Consider the following 16901-nt stretch of genomic DNA (forward strand, 5'->3'; position numbering starts at 1 on the left):
AAAAAAGAAGGACACAACAAAACAAACACAGACACGGGCAACTGCACACTGAAAATTGCATATTAAATTCTCTCTCCTTCCCTTCTGCACACACACACGCACACATACACCCATACACGCACGGTTGTCTTTCCAGACACACATGCAGCTTCCTCGCCACCCACTCAGAGAGAGAGAAAAGTGAGGAAGGGTGGGAGCGAAGGGAGGGAGGGAGGAGAGGAGAGGAGGAGGGTGAGCGAACCTGAGAGAGAAGGCTTTGAAGCTGCCGCTCACCCTTTCTCTCTCCTGCCGAGTACCTCAGAGTGCAAGAGAGAGAGAGAAGCAGGTGGTCCCACAGCTCAACCACTCCTCTCCTTCCTCCCATCAGCACATCAGCAATCTCTCTCTCCCTCTCTCTTTCGCTAGTCCTGAAACACAAACACACACACAGGGCGATAGCAATCACCCCACACTCACACACACACTCACACACTCACACACACACACACCCATCTGCTCTCCCTTGCGCACACATTTCTGAGTGGTGACTGTCAGACAAGCTCCTGGACTCCCCAGCAGAGGCTGCAGGACCACGCACCCCAGTGTCCCTCCAACCTCCCTCCAATGCTCACCATTGACCCCCCCCCCCCCCCCCCCCCCAAAAAAAAGCTAATTCCATTATACATTCCCGACTGGTAGGAAGAGGGCCGTCTTCTAATTGCTTTCTTATCCCCCTGAGTCCCCCTCACTCTATCCTCCACCACCACCACCACCACCCCCCCCTCCTCTTCTTGGCCCGCCCCTCGCCCTACGTGCACTCGACATGGCAGCAGACAAGCAGAGGAGGGAGGCGAGCTAGAGAGCAGGAGAGAGGGAGAGCAGGAGAGAGAGAGAGAGAGAGAGGCAGGCAGGCTGCTGCTATCAGGGAATACTGGTGCCATTTTCAGCATCGCAGGCTAAAAGGATTGAGCCTCGCCGCTGTACGCTTGGCTCGGCTCAGCTCAGCTCACCTCAGCTCAGACCAGCTGAACAAGAGGGGGACTGGAAGGGCCAACAAAAGAAGGAAAGAACGGCTGACCCCTAACACAGGTACCACGCTTCTCCCTGACATTTGCATCTCTTCTAAGGCAGGATACAAGTTGAAGCGCAGCACAGTGCAGATGGAAGTGTGAGCAAGGTGTATTGGCCAAGGGGGTGTGTTTGTGTCTGTTTGTGTCTGTTTTGTCGATGTGTACATCTGTGTGTGCCTGTGTGTGTGTGTGTGCCTGTGCATGCTGAATAGAGGACAGCAGGGTCTCTCGTGGGACTGCGTTCTATTTTCATTTGCTGGGTGGTTTTTTTTTTTTTTTTTTTGGGGGGGGGGGGGGGGGGGGTTCAGAGAGGAAGAACATTTGCCTCCCACATAAACACACACTCCCAACACCTGCTTCAACCCTGTTTTCCACCAGCATCTGTCCAAACAACAGGCACCAAAAAAAAAAAAATTAAAGCCATATCTGCCTGCAAAACACATGGATAACAAGCCGCGGAGGCATGAGCTGCAACCTCTCTTTCTGTTTGTCTGGGGTTTGTTTGTTTTTTTTCCTCCCTTCCAAGCTCCGTTCAGCATCCTGCGCCTTAGGATGTGTTACGTAGTCTTCTAACAGGACGCTATGTCAGAGCAGCGATGTGTCATAGCACGCTGTTTACTCTGCCTATTGCATAAGGACAAATCTGAAATACACACATCAATATTAATCTTATGAAACCAGTGATGAGGTCAGATTGTAAAATGTGTTTAGTTTGGCATACAGATAAATTTTTCTAGATCGTTGTATTTTGTTTGTGTGTCTGCATGGAGTTTAGGCACAGCGTGTTAAAGCTCATATGCTATTTTTAGTATGGCATTGCCTATTTCCTGGCTCTGGATTCATGCTGTACGGTACATATGCACACTGATCTATATGTGAGTGCCGCACGTCCAACATGCTGCATAGCTCATTTCTGAGGTGCCTTTACTACAGCGTGTCATTAAAAGATGCACCGAGACTGCAGTGTCACTGCTGACTGAAAGTGATGCTGCCGACAGCTTCGTTCACCCCGAGGAGAGGGAGAGATGGGATGAGGTGGACAGAGAGTGTGCGAGGGAGGGAGGGAGGGAAGAGTGCTGAGGGAGAAGGTGTGACAGAGAGAGAGAGAGAGAGAGAGAGAGAGGGAGAGTAAATAAAGCGAGGGGGGAGGTGGAGAAAGATACGGCAATGTGTGTGTGTGTGTGTGTGTGTGTGTGTGTGTGTGTGTGTGTGTGCGTGTGCGTATAGGTCCGTTTGTGTTTATGTGCTGGGATAGGACGAGAGGGAGGGAGAGAGTGCGCACAGCGGGGGAGGAGGGGTAACGACACGATAACGCAGAGAGGGTGTAGAGAGGTGTCAGGGAGAGAAAACAGAGGTGAGATGGAAAACAGCAGTGGCGTGTGTGTTTGTGTGTGTGTCAGGAAATATAGTGACAATATGCACACAAGAGGAAGAATAAGAGAATGATAGAGCGGGAGAGGGGAAGTGATAAGAGAAGGAGTAAAATATATGAATGGAAGATGAGGCCGATCCCCTATAGCGATGCAGCGGCTTGATTGTCGTCAAGCGCGTAAACAGTGTGCGTGTGCAGAAATGAATTTTTTCCACGTAAAAAAAGTACAACAGCAATGAATGCACCATATATCTACAGTTACAAATCTCTTTTCCAGCAATACGTCTATAGGATTCTGAATGTGTGTGTAAAAGAAAAACTTAAGTCAAGAACTGCCCCACTGCTTTGCCAAAACATGGCAAGGCACTTTCCCTCAAACACACAATCACTGCTAAATAGACGGCAGGCTGTTGCACGCAATATGCAGAAACACACGCGAAAGCACACAAATCGTCTGCTCTCCTTCTCCTGTGACTCTTTCTCCTTCACACACAGACTATACACTGGCTTTCCTGCATGATGCAACACAATGAAAGGAAGCTGATTATCATGGAGATTGGGAGTCATGTGGAGAGCAGGTTTCTGTGTGTGTTTGTGTGTTTGCGCGTGTGCGTAGGTGTGTGCATGATGGCCTGTAAAGGGCATACTGAAATTGGCAACTCATTGTTGTGGTGAAATGAAAGGTGAAAGCTTCCCTCTGTTCTGTGTCCCTCTTGCTTTCTCCTCCTCAGCCCTCCACCCCCTGCCTGTCTCTCAGTCTCAGACCAACACAAATATGTGAGGTCAAAGAGAGGAGAGGAGACAGAATGGGTAACAGAAGCACAGATTAAAGGTACATACCAAGGACGACAAGACACCATCCTTGTTAAAGACTTAAAACACCCAGCGGTTGTCTTTCTCTTCTCAAAGTTTCTTCTCCTTAACTTTTAATCTTTCTATCTCGGCATTGATCCGTCGCTTTGTTTACATCGGATGTCTCAATTACTCCATAACACCATTTTTAACTAGGCTGTTTCGGTGTGCACGTGTGTCTCTGTGAGTTTCCAAGCAACACACTATAAGCCCCAAGTGCCCGTCTAATTGCCCCGGAGGCTCATGGTTATTTACTGTGAGGGGTTATTAGGCAGAGAAAGAGAGAGTCGGGGAGAGAGAGAGTGTTTGTCCCTCATTAAAGAGAAGAGGCACAAACACAAGCAGGGCTGTAGCAAGCAGCCAGACCACAGCACCATCATCAGCTAACGAATGTGGACACTCCACCTATGATTCATAGCATGTCATTTGTATTCATACTGAGTGACAATTTCTGTTTTCTCATATGAAGCAGCCGTAAATCTTCCCGTAACCTTCCCATTGCTGTCATGATTTCTGTCAATTATCGTCAATGATTTCTCAAACACGATGTCCTCTGTCAAGGTCTGCAGTAACTGTGTGTTTCAGCAGCACCTCAGCAGCTTGGCGTGAGCACACTGCACACAGATGTTGTGCGCAGGGATGAAATTACCGGCTAAAGGTCGCAAAAAATGAGCTGCAGGTCCCTACCTACTCTATCTCTCATATGCATTGCCTGTGCCATAGCGGGAATAGCTTGTGCCACTGTGTCACAAGCTATTCACCACACTGCAAGAACCGCAGGGTTCACTGTTCAACATTCAGGTTTCAGACCAGGTTTACTTATAATGTAGTCGCACATTAAATAACCGCACCACAAATCGCATGTTTATGAAAATTATTACACTACCTGGTGGCGAGTTGTTTGCTATTTTTTAATCTGAAACTTCAAAGCATGAAATCATGCTTGTCCTTTTGTACACCTGATTTGATCCCCCACGGGCTCTCTAACACATGAAGCACACACGCAGAAACACACATGTGCTCATGAAAGTATAGACACACAGTGTGCGACACGACGCCGCTCTGAAATCCTAATACAAGTTCAAACCCAGGCGTACGTTTCCTCTCATCACGTCTGCTTCTGCACTTACACACAAGCCTGAAAAACTCTGCCTGCGTGGACATCATTAGACCTTACACAAACACACAAACACACACTGTGTATTTCCAGGAGCTCAGTTTGAGTGCAGTGTGATGGGGTGGGTACATGCTGTTCCAGTGAACATTATACGACGGCTGCTAACCTAGATCTGATTACACACAGAAGCTCGCTATATTCACAACTCTGTGTGTGTGTGTGTGTGTCTGTATGTATGTGTGACTTACACTTGGGCCTAATGGAGTTTGCAGGTAATATGTTTTTATTGGAGCAGCAGCTAGGACAGTGTCGGTGTAGTGTGTTTGTCGAGCGATGGCTGATGTATTTCTCTCCACGAGAGTGAGGAGCATCAAGAGATAGAGATGGAGAGGGAGGAAGTTGGGGGTGGGGGTGGAGGTGTGTGTGGGTGGGGGGTGGGGGGTAGCAAGAGGTTACCGCAGGAAGAGAAGACAGGGGTTGTGATGAGAGAGAGGGAGAGAGATGGCAAGGAGGAGGGGGAAAGGAAAGGCTCATCTGTATGCTGCTTACTGTGAGCTGCTTGTTTGATCTGGAGGGAGTACTTAGTGCTGGATGGTGGGATGCTGCAGAGTAGGGAAGGCAAAAATAAGGTTCCTGCAAATGCGTGTGTGTGTGTGCATGAGAGAGCAATTGAGAGAGAGAGAGAGGAAGAGAGAGAGAGAGAGAGAGAGCGTGTAATTACGTGTGAGGTGTTGGGTGCAGCACTTTGCTCATTAAAAGGATCTGGCTGCTGTCCAGCTCCGCGCAGTTTATCAACTGTCCTTCATGTCTCTCATCCTCCTCCTCCCCTCTCTCTCCTTTCCTTTGCTCTCCTTCCTTCCCTATCCATTTCTTTCCTGCTCTTCTCTTGCCCCTTTAGCTTTCTTCCTCTCCCTTCTCTGCACTTCATCCTCCTCTTCCAGGATTACTGCAACAAAACGCTGCTTTGCAATGGTGCTGATAGCCTGGGGGGGGGGGGGGGGGGGGGGGGGGGGTGTCTTTCATCACTGATGGATGTTTGTGCCTCATTAGAGATGAATAAAAGTGTCGGTGGAGCATCAGAAATGAAGACATTTACACATATAGCGTGAGAAACATATATAAATGTAGGGAAAAGCGTTTCGTAACAAAGGTGAGACCGACAGCTTGTTAGCACAATACACCCATGGGGTGACTGCTAAACATTCAAATTCACATTCAAGAAAGAATCAGCCGTCTGCTGCAGTGAGAAATAAAACACTCTTGTGCGTTGGTGAACACCACAGACAGGCGCCGCCTTCTGTATGTGCCCCACTAATGGTAAAGAAATGCATAATCAGGGCTTTCTCTCAGCATCAGCGAGGGTAGGGGTGATTCTGCTCGCGAATACAATGACTTCACTCACGCCTTCCTTTCTGCAAGCATATGGAGAATGATATATATGCTTGTTATTATTAAAGTTTTTGGGTGAGTTTGCAATTGTGGGACTAAGTTTTCTTTGCCTGCACAGCTGTTCAGCCCTGTGTGTCCAGCAAGCAAGGCCTCAGTTTTGGCTGGAATGTATATTGTGTGTGTCTGTGTGTGCGTGCAGGTAAACGAGTGCTGCTGCTGTTCAGCTAAGACGCGTAATGAAAAATAGAAGAATCAAATCAGGCAAATAAAAGATGACAATAATGCTGGAAAGAGTAAAAAAAGCGAAAGAGGCAGATGGAGAAAACAAGAAAAGAGGGAAACAATTGAAGAGTGATGGTAAAGCAGAGATCAGGGAGACGTAGGAACAGAGAAAGACAGATTAGGGAACGGTAAAATGAAATGATAACCATAACGCAATATGGAACACTTGAGCAAAATGGAGAAACGGCTACAAGTCAGGCGGGGAGATCGGTCGCGTGTGTTATGCGAGAAGGAGGAAGAAAGCGCATGAGATGGGACCGGGCGATTGTCAAGTATTGTAGCGGAACCAGAAACTGTCACCCGTTTCTCTCCTGTGTTCTGATCAAGGAGCAAGAGACACACTTTGAAAAGTTTTCTACCCACCTACCCCCTTCCTGCGTCTTCAAACAGCTGCTGGAGTTACATAACAGCGAGGTGAGAAAGAACGAGAAGCGTGAGAGAGAGAAAGGGGAAGAAATGACTTACAACGCAAAACTCACACATGCTTACCTAACAGCCCGAATTAGGATTTATTTGTCACACGAACACAATTCTTTTCCCTTTACTGTTTTGACAGTGATGTTTCTGAAGTATCTTTGCTAAATTTGTGACAATGACAATTAAGAAAGACAAGGGTAGAGAAAGAAAAGGTATAGGAGAGAGGTGGATGTGTCTGTGAGCATACTGCAACTTGAGTATATGAACAGAGTGTATTTAGGTTAAGTTGAATGTATCAGTGATGCCTGTTGTTGTTGGTAAATGTGGGTTAGAACACAGAAGATTCTCTGGGGTGAGAACTTAAGATACAGCGCACCATCAGTCTGACAGAACTTCATTTCCCAACATTCAGTATAACAGACAGCATGAATATGAACACATGCAGACACAGAACCTAAAACATTACTTTGGAGACATATTCCTGGATAGCTGTGAGATGGGTAACATGAGTAAAATTCTTCATTATCTTAAAGAAATAAGAAATAAAAGCAGCACATTTAAAGTGTCTCAAAGTGAAAATAAACAAAACAGATCATTTTTCTTGCAATTCTTGCCTCTATATGATGATAATGATAATGGATTATATGGTCATCTCACCTGTGTGTGCACAGGGGCCCAACCCACCTGCTGCTCCAATCCTTTTGTTTATGTGAGGCAGCCAATCAGAGGAAAGCTAGCTTAAATATACGTTGGTCCTAAAGAGAGATGAGTGAAAATGGCTTAAATAGCACCGATTCACCCATTAAAAGGTGAATAAGAATTATTTTGAGTTGTGAATCCTGCCGAGCTACTTTTGTAGAGTACTCATAGTCATAGCGTTTCACACTTGTATTTTATTGCTAAACCTCTTCAGTTCACCACATGCCATGAAACAAATAACCATGTGTGGCTGAGGAATGCAAGTTGAAGTGCCTGCATTCATCTACTCAACAGGGTTAGGTTCAGCGGGCTACATCACTTAGGTGCAAAAGCATGCTTCCCACACATATAGTACATATACTTATGTTTCAGCGATGTTGGGCCTGTCTGACCGATTACAGCACAGCAAATTGCAAACGCAGGTAAAAAACAATGCTGCGGCTCCTCTCCAGCGCCCGTTGAGTACATCAGCCATGCCCCGCATTCAGTGCTGTTGCCAGGTTGCATGCTTGTTTGCTTACACGCACGTGTGCGTGGCTGCATGTGCCTGTATGTTTTGCTTGACTGCCTCTGTACTATGAACACAAAGTGAGTTCTCTGCCTGTGAATTAGCCTCCATAGCAACCAGTGCCACACAGTCAGCCAGCCATCCAGCCAGCCAGGCGGTGCAGTGAATGAACGCCATTCTGCTTGCGCGATCAGAAAATGGGTACAGGCCTGGTGCCAGATCTGGGTAAAGCGGGCACGTCGGTATGCCGATGTGCAGAGACAATGGGCCGTTGCTCTGGTGATGGGAAGGGCTGGTCGGGTAACAATGAGCACTGGTATGTGGATGACAAACAATGTCAACAGCAACTTTCAGCCACTTTGTTTGTTTTCCTACTGTTTCTCTTTTTGTCCACCGCTATTTTTTGTTTGTTGCTTAGCATCTACCTACCTTTCATCCCCTGATCTCTCCCTGTTTGCTTTCCTCCTCTCTTCTTTCTCTTCTGTCTGTGTCTCTATGAGAAAGAGGTTGCGGCATTGCGGAGGTGGGTGTTGAGCGGGGGCATAGGAGAGTTTTTTGTTTGGTTTTGTTTTTTTATCAGTATGTTATTGTCAGAGCCGTCCCATCACCTTGGATACACACACACACATATATGCGCTCACAAATACAGACACGTGAACACACACACACACGCATCTTAGACGTCAAACACACGTCAGATGCTAATAACTGACAGTCAAGCTCAGAAGCGAGCCCAACAGTACACAACTCACATGGCAAGCTGTGCTAAATTGACCAAACTGTTCCAGACAAAGATCTAAGTATAAACAAAACAATCATGGCACACACGTCACACATACGCTTTATGCTGGCTTCTGATCTAGATGGTAGCCACGTCCCAAGGTGCGCTGTTCAACCACCAGACAGGATGAGGGTGAGCAGGGGCATAGTTGGGACCTAGCTAATTGCTGATGTTCTCATGCAGAGAAAACATGAGGGAGATGCTAATGACCTCTCACTCAGATGTGTATCGACTGGCCCAGGCGTAGCCATGGTAGCCAGCCAGAACACATACACATATACACACACAAAACGCAAAATTACCTGAGGCTCAGATGAGGGATAAGTGTAAGCCAAATTTTTGAAATTAAATTATAATTTGATATCATCAATTATCTGACTTGTTAGGATGTCTTACTGCTACGTCGAGCTAAACATAATGAGTGCTGAGAATGGAGCGACTTCGCTGTACTGCACATTGATATTGCTTTTTATTATTCCTACCATTTTGGAGATTAAAAAAAACCTGTTTATTGAGCCCAAAAAAGGATATAAAGAGAGAGAAGAAGGGAAGGAGAGTGTGAGAGTGAAGGCTGCTGAACAGCCGACGCACCTGGTACAGGATAAGAATAGTAATCAATCATGCACATGCACACGCAGATGCAAACATGTACAGAGCACAGCTGGGCTGCAAAAAAGCCATCTGTATTACCACAATATAACACTCAGTGTGTACGTACTGTGTGTGTCTCCGTGTGCATGTATACGTGTGCATGCAAGAAAAATCTAGATCAGCCACCTATTCGCTCAACCATGTCTGTCTTTACGATGGAGAAACACACTTGCACAAGCCGGGATTAACATGCATGCTCACTAATATATGCAGACACCCCCCACCCCTCACACACACACCTTCACACAGAGACTCATGCGGAAGCACTGACTTTCACCTGCAGCCATAGGCTACATAGCAATGCATACTAAAAAGACCAGGATAGAAGAGGGGCAAAGTGCAAATAGAGAGATGGATGAGACAAGTAGGGGTGGGGAGGCTGAAGGATGGATGGGTGAAAGAGGGGAGGCTGGTGACGGGGGTTTGTAGAGCCGGGGAGATCTGTAATGAGATCTCGGTGAGTCAGACAGGATGCTAAACTCTTATTCTGACTGGATAACCAACAAAGCCAAAGCGGGAATGCATTAGAAAGCATTAGCCTAGCTGGCTAATAGCAAAATCTGTGTCAATGGTATTAGAATGAAGTAACATCCATGGAATCACTCTCAAAAGCATTGATCTTCTTCTTTTTTCTAAAAAAAAAACCAAAACAACGAGCACAGGCATCCGGGCGGTGGATTCAGCTAAGGCTGGCAACAATTCACAGCTACCTAAGCAGTTTTCCCCTCAGCATTAAATTAGAATAGCTTAGCGTTGACCCACTGTTGCTTTTAGCGCGTTAGCTTGTATCAGAGTGTGAGTCATAAGCTTTGCTGGGAGAAGCCACAGCACAAATTTAAACATCAGAGCAGTCAACAAACCCTGGGCTATCTCCGTGGCCATATTTATTCATGCGGTGTGACACCCATGAACATGCACATGCACGCACGCACACACAAAAACGCACACATAATGAAGGCACATGCTGAGCTTGGGTACAAACTAGAGCAAAAATAAGCAAATGCATCAGATTTATGTAGGAGAAAGACGGCAGTATTAAACATTTTTCTCACTGTCAACAAATCCTGCATAAAAGGCCGACACAGAGAATAACTTGGTCCAAAAGGCGAGCGTTTTCTGTGCACCCAACACCAGAGAGCTACGGCGGTAAGAAACTATTAAAAGCGCATAAATGAGCCACTGTGTTGCATCGGGTGACACTTTACTTCATTATGACAAACTCCAGGCTAGTTTATTTTGAGCGAGTCTTTCATATACTGTCCTGCTGCAATGAATATTAATGCGTATTAATCCGCAGCGGAAAATAGACCCGTGATAAATGCAATCTTTACTTCCAACTGGGAGATATTGTCGAAAAGCTACACTGCCCGGCAGTTTCAGGAAATTATCTTTGCCTTTCTTAGAGAATAAAACATTATAATTGTGAGCAGCTTCAAAAATTTACATTAGCTGAAAAAAAAGTCCTGCCCTTTCTTATCCTTTAGGACAAGTTAGTAATTCAGAAGTGGCAGTAAGTTATTCTCTCTTTTTCCATGTTTTTCCTCTCTCTCTTCCTCCTTTGAAATTTCTCTCCATCCCTCTTTGTACCTCCCTCTCTTCTCCGTAACTGCTCCATCTTTCAATAAAGCATTCTGCTTTGCAGCTTCCTCCCTCCTTTGAGTTATCCCCATCTCACTCTCTTTATCTTCTCTCAGAGCCTCCATCTTTCACTGTTTCTCCCTGCCTCTTCCGCTAGCCATCTTTCTCTCCCCGGCTCCCCTTTCTTTAACCTTTTATGCTCTCCTCTTACTCCTCTCCCCCTCTTTTCACTCTCTTTCTCTCGCAGCGTGTGTGTCAGCTCCCTGTTCCAGTCTTTCCATCACCCCCCCCCACCCCCCACCCCCCCCACGCTCCATCAACATCCTATACACCACACCTCCTCCCTTCTCACTCCTGCCTCTTTCTCTTTCCTCCTTCCGCCTTTTTCCATCTTCAGCACACATCTGCTAGTCTAACACCAATCGTCTCCCTTTTCAGCATGCTATCCTCACACCCATTACACTCTTCCCTTCTCCACCCCTCTATCTCACTTTCGGGTTATGACGTGTGATTGCATATTCCTGCCTCATTCAAGCAGCCACATGCTCGCACATAGGCGCACGCACCTTCATCCTCGTTAATATATTCAGTGTGTATAATGTCATCGTCAAGGTTAACAGCTGAGGTGCAGTGGTAAGAGGAGCCAAGGGTTACTGGCAATGTAGGAGCCACATTGTTGTTATGGGGTACTCTTACTGATTAATGAGTTTCACAGCTCAATAATCAGCAACATCTAAGTATTTTAGGGTAGAAATTATGTAATCCAACGACCTTTCATATACATCATCAAGGAATGCATTGAAGGATAATTGAAGATCCTCTAATCAAATGGTAATTATTGTCATAAATGTTTGGAACTGAAGGCAATCAGAGAATTTCATGCTGTTTTAGCCTCAGCCCCCATCCTCCATCCCCTCATTTATGTTCATTAATATGAAGGACTGCCATTGTTCCATGGATAATTCATTGACATGCATGGCGGCAGCGTCCCCGTGTTTGTTTGTGTGTGCGTGCGTGTGTGTGTACATTCACCGCGGCGGGCGAACAGATGCAAAAGGCATGACAAGAAAATAACCTTCCATCCTTCGTCTCTCGCGTTGACGAGACGCCTCTATTGCGCTCTTACCACGCCACCCCACACCCCACGCCCCTCTATTTTTATCGTTTTTGCACGGTCCCTCCGTCTCTTGCGCTCGCTCTTTTGCTGTCTGACTCTCACTCTTTCAGCCTCTCTGTCCTTGGGTGTCTGCAGCCAGCTGTGTTTTCAGGCCATTAGTGCCCCCCCCCCCTCCCTTCCATCCATTTTCCCCATCACCGATTCCTCCAGCAGACCTCACCCTCCTCCTGCCCCCCCTCCATCTCACTCTCCCTCTTCCTTTCTCCTCCTCCTCCTCTTCCTTTCGCACTCCTCTGTCCCCATGACCACTGGGGCTCCATTGTCAAAGCAACTGCTGATAACAGCCTCGTGTTTGGCCCAGCGTTCTGTTATGCCACTGCACCAAAATATCAGATGTCTGCGCACATCCTCATCTGTAAACATCCACAAGATACATATGAATGTGTGCTTGTAACAGGAAAAAAAATACTCAATAAACGCCTGCACCAGCAAACGCACGCATTATTTTTATACACGCATGGCTGTTGCAACATTCACACACCCGCATACAACAACAAATCTACCCAGTCAGCACCTTCCCCTTTATGTAAACATCTTGTTGTGCTGCTAGCCTCTTGCGGTTGTTTCCCGTTATGAAAAGTTATTGCGCTGCATAGTGCCATTTACTTTTCTACACCCACCCTAACTCACTCATCATAATAAAAACGTGATTAATCTACTTTCCTGGTGGCTTGCTGATGCTTAGAGAGTCTGGCCTTCGAACGCACAGCGGAACAGAGGGAGCGAGAGAGAGCAGGTTGTCTTTGAGAAAGTGGGCCACGGATATTGCGTCCCCGGTGGATCTGTGCGGTCAGCAGAAGAGGGCTGGCCCAAGTCACTCGTGATGCGGATGATGATTACTGTTTCATCTTCTTTTCCAAGTGGCTTGAAATTAGTGCAGAATCCCAGTACCGTCGATTCCTGGATCACCAAAGTAGGGCTGGGGTTAAAGAAGAAGGGCGTTAGTCTAGAATAGACATTACATGACACTATGACACATAACGCAGCTGACTCATGAGGCTTATATCACTAGTTTCCTATCTTTCTAACTTGAAGTCAGTTACAGATAAAGCTAGATCTATTTGCTCAGGCTGCTAATAATAGTCAAAGCAATACGAATGTTCCAACCAAGTAAATATAGCCAGGTAGAGCACACATATAAAAAGATTTACAGCATCACATCAAAATATACCATGCATCAGTAAAAAAAAAAAATCTCAAACCAGATTGGATCGTCCTTTTCTGACTGAAGACAATCAAGGCACTTCTTTTTTGGCCTATAATCATTATAAATGAATTTGTACTACCATATTTCTGCTATGCCACTGTGTCTGTGTGTGTGTGAATGTTTGGTGTGTGTATGTGAGACACAGACACACACACGGAATTCATTTTCGGTTCCCTTTAACCACTAGAGGACAATAAAAATGGGTCGTCGTAAAAGAGGGGGGCATGCACACACTCACACAAATATACAAGATGATGGCCCGTTGCATCATCTGCATCTCGTCTTCCTGTCGGCTAACACTCCCTCCTCCTCCTCCTCCTCGTCCTGCTCCTTCTCCTCAGTCTGTCCTTCCTCCCATCCATTATGCGCACCCCCCCACACACACACACACACACCCCACCACCACTCTATTGATTGAGCCATTCAATTTCCGGCCGTAATTCAACTACACTGTTGCACTTGAATATGTAAATGAGCCCATGGGGGTTGCTGGTGCTGTTGTTGTCATGGAAACCTCTCATCAAACGCGCATGAGAGACACGTGCGCACTCCCGCACGCACAACGGCTTCCTTCGGGGGTTAGGAAGGAGAGACAAGGTGAAATGAGCGTGTGCGCGTGCTGTGCTCCTGTGAAACCGAAACTTTGACAGAGGCTGAAATGACCTCACCGCACCCTTGCTTGTGTGTGTGTGTGTGTGTGTGTGTGTGTGTGTGTGTGTGTGTGTGTGTGTGTGTGTTGGTAGGAATCCTGGATGTATCTGTAGCCTTGCGCTTTTTAAGACCACCCCCCCACACACACACACACACACACATACACACACCCACCATCATCTCCTTCACCTCCCTTTAAATTCCCAGCCCTATCTCCCTCTCTCTCGCTCGCTCCCCCCTCCCACCATGTTAGTGCAGCCCTCTAATCGCACTGACAGGAGAACAGCGCTCTGTGTGGCTTCTGCCACCATGCATGCACTGAAACACACACAGGGAGCATAAACACATGCAGAATTAATACATCCTCCGTGTTTTCTCTTTCTAGCTCATGCACGCCACCGAAAACTTCCAGACACGAACAACCGCGGTGCGCATCACTCACAGCCTCTCGTTTAGTCTCGTGTGTCATTAACGTGCTCCTCTCCCTCTGTGCTGCTTCCTGCTCCCGTGTGGTAGCTTTTGGGACGTTTTTGGGTCACGGGGATGCCACGCTGCTCTCAGTGGGGTTTTTTTATGTGTGTGTGCGGGGGGTCAGGGAGATTCAGGGACAGTCTGTGATCATTGCAATATATCTTTGCATTGGTTATTGTGTGTTTGAGGCATATGTCTGTGTTTTTGTGCATGCAAGACATGGGAGGAATTAATTTTAAAGCCCCTGAAAAACACCCACAAGTTTTTGTTTGACACGGAATAAAACATTCAGATTTAACCAGCAGTGCAGCCAAAGCTGAGCAAACAATACACTTCAAACACTTCTGTGGCTGCTGCACTAAAGTATGTGTCATCACCTTTTTCTAGATTAGCTAAGCCCACTTTAAGCTGGCAAAAAAAGGAAAAACAAAACTTGTGTTTTGTTTTTCTTTTGGTTGTTTTTTTCCGTAGGTTTGAAGTGTGTGTTTTTTCCTCCCTCCAAATTAGTATAACAGAATGAAGGCAGCTGTTCAATTCATCACTGCAAAGCTCCCTACAGATAAATTATTAATGCAAGTCACCCAAGCAAGGGCATTTATCCGAGCAATAATAAGGCATTTGATGATGTGGTCGGGGTTAAAGTGTTCAGCTGGCAGTTGAGCCGCATCCTTGTCATGAACAATGACACTTCAATTTGGCAATGAATCAAGAGGGAAGCATTTTCTTACCCCTGGAAAAAAAAATACAAATCCAACAAATGTCTCCCACAGTGGTTTTGTTTGAACTCAATTTTGGTGGAAAGTGGAAGACCTAGTGGGCATATATGAGTGAGGGCTTGCTCGTGTGTTCACAGGCATGTACATGTGTGCGTATGCATGTGTGTGCACACTGCTAGGCAAATGAGCTTGTCAGTATGCGGCGCAGGCCTCTCTCTGGTGGCAGGCAGATGACAGTGCAGTGATTGGGCTGATTTCACTGAGGACGTGAGGGGAAATCTGAAGGCTGCCTCAGGGCTCAGGTGCTTATCACCTCCCCGCACACTGACGCGCACATGCGCACATGCGCACACGCTCGTGCACAGATTCGGACGCGTGCACATACACACAGCTACCTTTTACAGCCGTCTCTATAGACAGACGCGCACATACAGATGCATGGACAGACGCATGAAACCAGAGACATGGACAAGTGCTCACCTGGGTGATACACACATGTATGTACTTAAATGCACTCTGTCTCTTCTACTTTATTACAAAGTTAATTATCGAAATCTCTTGCGAGAGTGCTGCACCATACCGTCTGTGTGTCTGACCACCCAGTGCTAGCAACACATCACACACACACACACACACACACACACATCTGCAGGATTCTGTGCAAGAGAGAGCAATAATTATAGCCCAGGGCAGGTGGGAAAGGGGAAATTAGAGTTTGTGTGAAGGTCTGCATGCACTTCCTAAGACAATAATTGACAATTTATTACTGCACACGTGGCAGTTGGCATTTTACAATGGATTTTTCTTTCTTCTTTTTTTTCTTTTTCAAAGGAATGGCTTTTTAGATTTATTTGCATGTCTGTTGATATCATTATCTGATAATTACCTTTCAAATATTTTTTGTCATAGAAACAGATTGTCTTTTGACTGTTTTAGTCCCTCTCTAGTCAACGGTTGCAGTTCAGTAGTGAACTGCTTGGTTTTGGTCATTTTGATCATCATGTTGTGCCCAAGCTTAAATCCCGAGCATCATATGAGTCAGTGTGTGTTTTGCGTTTCACGTTTCTATATAGTTTGTTCAATAAGACTCACTCTCCTTCCCTTCTTCTGCTCTTGAATAAACTTCAAGAGCAGCTGTAGACATAAAGCGCTCATTTACACATTTAGAAAGGCCCTTTGCTAAACAGTATCATTCGATCTGAGTCAGAGTCTTGTTGGTTTAATTAATTTTTAGATCTGAACACAGCATAATCCAGCTTGGTTAGCACTTTTGTCTCACAGCAAGAAGGTGCTGGGTTTGAATCCAGGCTCTCTGTGCAGAGTTTTTTCCCTCCTGCTAATATGGCTTCCTCCTACAGTCCAGAGACATGCATGTCGGTTAATATGTGGTTTTAAAATGGTCATAGGTTTGAACAGTTGTCCGTCACTGTGTGCTAGACCTCTGATAGATTGGTGACCTGTCCAGGCTATAGCCTTCCTCTCACCCTATGACAGTTAGGATAGGCTCCTAACTGTTGTGGGATCTCAATGAATTGGGTAAGTGGAAGAAAATGGATGGTTGAACACAGCAATAAGACGAGGGTCTTGATCTTGTTACATATGAAATCTGCATCGGTTCATTTTATGATGTAATCTGCATGCTTGGAGCTCTTCTAGTCAAGCGTATTCTGCACACCGAGAAACAGATTAGCAAAATTAACAGCTGCCAGCAGCAAGCTGGAGAATGAATTGAGGTCTGACCTGGACAAGCAATGGAGTACGCTGCTTCCTCCATATGTTAGACCTTATTTGTGTATTTATTCCTCTTCCCTCCCCCCCAGTCCCTAAGAGTGAACACCGCTGCGTGGCTTTAGGTGATGCATTATGGTGCGTTTGAAGTCATTTCTGGTGCAATGCAAAAACTACTGCTGAGAGTGCACTAGCAGCTGAAGTTATTATCTCTCAGATTAAATGCCGTGCCGCTCTAAACTGGGTATGCGCTATA

At 46.1% G+C, this 16901-nt stretch overlaps 1 protein-coding gene across 1 annotated transcript in view; it reads left to right on the forward strand.

Moving 5' to 3' along the window:
• Positions 1 to 835: 835 nt before the first annotated feature.
• rai1 (retinoic acid induced 1) overlaps positions 836 to 16901 on the forward strand; it is a 50648-nt gene continuing 34582 nt past the window's right edge. Inside the window, exon 1 of the mRNA XM_006791521.3 lies at positions 836 to 1068. The gene's annotated coding sequence lies outside the window, so the exon portion shown is untranslated. The remainder of the gene's footprint in view (positions 1069 to 16901) is intronic.

The sequence above is a fragment of the Neolamprologus brichardi genome, chromosome 4 (genome assembly GCF_056152115.1).
Source record: "Neolamprologus brichardi isolate AB-2024 chromosome 4, ASM5615211v1, whole genome shotgun sequence".
Taxonomy (NCBI): domain Eukaryota; kingdom Metazoa; phylum Chordata; class Actinopteri; order Cichliformes; family Cichlidae; genus Neolamprologus; species Neolamprologus brichardi.